The 4,870-nt window shown below is 44.1% G+C and overlaps 1 pseudogene; it reads right to left on the reverse strand.

The window, feature by feature from the left end:
* Positions 1-1,353: 1,353 nt before the first annotated feature.
* Positions 1,354-4,870, reverse strand: LOC102830215 (annotated as a pseudogene).

The raw sequence follows: 4,870 nt of genomic DNA on the forward strand, positions 1-4,870 counted from the left end.
CCACTCTATAGGAAAAATGTGGCAGTCTGTTTTCATAACTATTTACAGCCTCGGAAACCATATGGGGCAGCTAGCTGTACTCTGTCCTAGACGGTCACTCTGAGCTGCCATCAGTTTGCTCTCAGTGTGTATGCAACTCAACATCCACACTCAGTTCCCTTTCCCAACACAAAGTACGAACTTGGAGCTAGTTACTTGCTCACCATCAATAGCATATGCTTCTTTTTAAACCTGGCAATGAAAATTATGGCTTTTTACTGTTCTACTCAATTTTTCATACTCTGTATTGCTGTTACACTACAGTTCTGAGGTCTGTGACAAATACGACTGAAAGCTCCTATAATGGGGAAAGAGATGTGAACTGAGAGTGGGATTGCTAATCTAAAGACTGAATTGTCAAATCTCTGTTTTACACCACCAAACATTAAGCTCAATTAATAAGAATGTAAAGTTAAACTTCAGGTAGACTTTGCTGAGTGCACAAATATGAATAAGATTTTCTTTCTTATTTTATAAACAGAGATGCTGACTTGGTCACGAAGGCCTTTTCAGGAAGAGGATTTCTTATCGGATCTGTGGGAGTTCAGTATGGGTGTGTGCGTGGGTGTGGCGTGGCGCACAGGTGACAGAGAAAACCGGATCAAGTGTTGCTCTCAAAGCCGGAGAGCATGCTGTACCATAAGACTGCATTCTTTACTCCAAAAAGTAGGCAGGTTAACTGTTGGAAATTCTGTAATTCGGTAAAATTTACAGTCGTTTACAATTATACATCATTTTACAGTTTACAAAGTTGTAAATATATACTCCATTTGATAACCCTGAAATAAAAGAAGTTTATTAAACTCTTTTGCCCTCCCACTTCCCCTCCATCAAGGACTGCGCTAAGGAACACTTGATCAGGTCAGGTAGTATAAAGGTACCAATGTAAAGCACCACAAAGAATCAAGGGGAGGCCGGCAGGACACTGGAGACAACCATGGAGATCTAAAGGGAGGAGCTGACTAAAGTGTTCAACATGAGGAAAGCCCAGGGCTTGCAGCTGAGTTAGGGAAAATCAAGGGCAGGCCATGTTCACAGAAAAGGAGACACATGCAGCGTATGTTCCACAATCTCAAATAACAAAGACCACGACTGTGAAGAGGTGGAGTTGGATTTGGTGGCTTCTCAGAACACAAGGAGAGGATCATCAACTGTGGTTTTTGAATAAATTGGGTTCAAAATGCACTGGGTTGCAACAGAAGCTTCCTTAGCCCTTTACATTCAAAAATTTAACAAAGGTCATTTGAGGATCTGCAATTTTACAAAGTGGTGGCTTCCTGGGGAGCATCTACTCCATCAATCAAGTTTCATATCTTACAATCGTGGAAAAGGAGTTTCCGAGGAGGGCTGCGCACTAGCGATGGAAGTCAGTACTTGAGCCATCTCTTGAAGATTCCTGCTGAAAGGACTGCAAGTGTTTCTCCAGAGAAAGCACTTGCTTGGGTATGACTCAGGGCCGGGCAGGAATTCACATTATGTATCCGGGTGGTGGGAAGACGAAGAAGTATGCCTATAAAGATCAAAGAGCCAGGAATGGAAAACACACTAAAAACCTTCCCAGTGGACAGGTGCCTCCCCAGGGATAAGAAGACTTCTTCAATCCTGAGTGTCATCAAGATCAAGCAATACCCTGGATGCCACCAGCAGAGACAAGAAAAAAACAAACAAGGGAATGTGTGTGGATATATAAATAAAAGGAAAAGAGCAGAAATAGAAGCAAGCAAAAAAGTCAGAAAAAGGAGAAATACTCACATCAACGGGGTGCAAATATACCCCACACCAATGCTTCTCTACAACACATTAAACCAAATTTACTGCCATCAAGTCAATTCTGACTCATAGAGACTCTATATATGGTTTCCAAGACTATAACTCTTTAGGGTAGCAGACAGCCTCATGTTTCTCCCAAAGAACAGCTGGTGGGTTTGAACTGCTGACCTAGCGGTTAGCGGCCCAAAGCCTAGTCCACAGGTTGCCTACTGTACCAAGGAGACTTATGGTTTAAGACTCTGAGTAAGGGGAAAATGCCTAAGACTTCTGATGCCCGGGGTGCAGCTGCCACCTGAACTAGTCACTGAAATGCAGGCAGTAAGTCACACGTTTAAATCAAGTCTCTCACGTTGACGACTGAAGACGAATTTGGGGAAGAATAAGAGGTCAGTGACTATTCAAGAAGAATATTAGCTTATCTTTTAAAAATACATCAATTCTTCTAGGAAACTGAGATACTAGGGAGGAAAATATCAGGTTGACAGTTGTGAGGCCCTATGGTCTTTCCTACTGAAAAAAAAAAGGAACAACAACAAAAAAAGAAGATAGGGAAAGTGAGAATTTAGGCAAAGCACAAGCAAGTTGCCCTTTTCTAACAGGGAACAGCTGCTCCCCAAAGTAGGAAACATTAACTGGCAATAAGGAATAGAATTGCTCTTCTTAAAACCCCTAAAGAAACCTTAGTTACCCCATTCCTAGATAACCCTAAAATTAGCACAAGCAAGTTGCCCTTTTCTAACAGGGAACAGCTGCTCCCCAAAGTAGGAAACATTAACTGGCAATAAGGAATAGAATTGCTCTTCTTAAAACCCCTAAAGAAACCTTAGTTACCCCATTCCTAGATAACCCTAAAATTAGAGATTGGGTGGTGGTGTGCCATCGAGTCAGTTCCGACTCATAGCGACCCAGTGTAGGGTTTCTGACAGTGGCTGGTGGGTTTGAACTGCTAACCTTGCGGTGACCAGTCCAGTGCTTATCCTACCGCGCCACACCAGGGTTCAAATACAGAGGATTAGGAGGTTCTAAAGATCTGAAGTCTGAGCCACACTCTACTATCTCAGATGCCTCAAAAACAAGGAAATAAGAAAATCTTAATAGGTAAATTGAATAATAAGGAAGAGAGTCCTTACCCAGTGAGACCACGTTCCCATAATTCTCTAACATCACTTCTCTGTAGAGATCTCTCTGAACAGGGTCCAGGCATCCCCATTCCTCTCGAGTAAGGTACACAGCCACATCCTCGAATGTCACAAACTCCTGAAATAATACATCCTGGCTGCTCTGGGGAATAAATTCACTATAACACCATGGCAAGAGAATGGAGATGACAAAGAGGGTGCCCAGTAAGTATTTATGTTGGGAAGGAGAGAGAACAGCTTGAGACTTAGGGAATAAGTCCCATAACCATTTGAGCTCTAACAAGCACCCACTGCAGCATCATGGACAAAGAACCAATCTAGGGAAGAATCCTGATTGCTTGTATCGTTGGGGATACAGGAAGGCAGTTTGTGTGAAGTCCAGGTCTCTAAAGAGGATCCGTTTCCAAACTGAGCTCTGCTGTTGAAAAAATCTCCAGGCATGGTTTACAAAGGGCATGAGCGAGAAGCCACTCAACCAGCAGCAATAGTCCCTGAGGAAAGGCAGAGGGATCCTCAGCTCACCTGGTACCTGGCTGTCAGGAGCGTAGCTGCCTGGTCTCCTGGGCTTCCCGTGTGGGGAAGAGCAGGCACCTGAGGAACAGGTGGAGCTAGGGGAGGAGAAAGGAGCCAACAGTGAGAGCAGTCCTTCCCCAGGGCTCCCTTACAGAAGAGGCCTCTCCAGCCCAGGGAGAGACAGTGGGACCCTTCTTAACACAACATCTTAGTTAAACTAGTGACTACTTATCAGGGATCTCTACTCTGTTTCTTCTCAGCATTTGCATGCCCTACTTACATGTTTGCACCTACCTGCTATACAGGATTCTATTAAGAAATTTCATATTTTACTTTATCCTCATGACATGACACTCCTCGAACATACCTGTTTTTGTAGATGGGCAAAGCAAAGCATGAAGGCCTGCAATGACGTCTCCTGAACCATGGCTATTTAGTAAACTACTGACCCTTTCCCATGTATTGTTCTATCAATTACATTAAGCCATTCCCTTGTGAAGGAGCACTGCATCTACAATCAATGCCTATGGCCCCCAAGAACAAGGAATGCTCATTCCCACAGTTCTTTCCTCACTCTGACAGTGTCCCACAGCACTCAACATTCCTTCTGTTGCTCACACTCAGGTTTAGACTCTGGAGTTGGCCACAACAATCTAAGGCACAGTTCTTACAAAAGAACAAGCAAGAACTAACTTATACAATAATAAAAATGTAACTATACCCTGATATAATTTGCATACATTCATACAGGCATTGTGCTCAACTGGTATTACATGGTGGTTTTCTTGGTCAAAATTAGTCACAAACACTGCAATTGAACAGAATGGCAGGTGATAAAGCACACGAGGTTATCAAGGAATGAGAACCTAGATGAGGGGAACAAGAGGAGAGACAAGCCCTAAATCTACGAGGCAGTGAGGAAATCTAACACTGAAGGCCAGGCATGGATTGTGAGATGTGGTAAATAAAGGGTGCATATCTGAGACATTATTCTGGATGTGATAACTGGGATGAAGTGAGGGAAAACAGCCAGAGCACAGTGACTACCACTTTGTTTGTTAAAGAAAGATAGGCTGTCCTTAATAGAGAAGCCCAGACCCTTAACAGAGGGACCTGGGGGGGGGGGGGGCTGAACTGAGTCACATGTGTTTCTCATTTACAGGCCACCCACTAGGAGCGTCCCTCTTACTGACTCTCTTGGTCTTTCATGCCAGACCCAGGTGTACCTCTTCTGCTCCCATTCTTCCGGATGTAAGCACTTTCACCGCCTTACCCCCAAAGGGTCCCTGTTCCATGTTGGTCTCCTGCACGAACTGAGGATCTGGGGACAGACCCTCAGACTGGGTGTCCAAAGACTGAAACTGGACCCTTGGTGACTCTGCTGCTTCCTGGACCGACATTTCCTCCAT

Source organism: Chrysochloris asiatica, unplaced genomic scaffold, assembly GCF_000296735.1.
Source record: "Chrysochloris asiatica unplaced genomic scaffold, ChrAsi1.0 scaffold00548, whole genome shotgun sequence".
Classification (NCBI taxonomy): Eukaryota; Metazoa; Chordata; class Mammalia; order Afrosoricida; family Chrysochloridae; genus Chrysochloris; species Chrysochloris asiatica.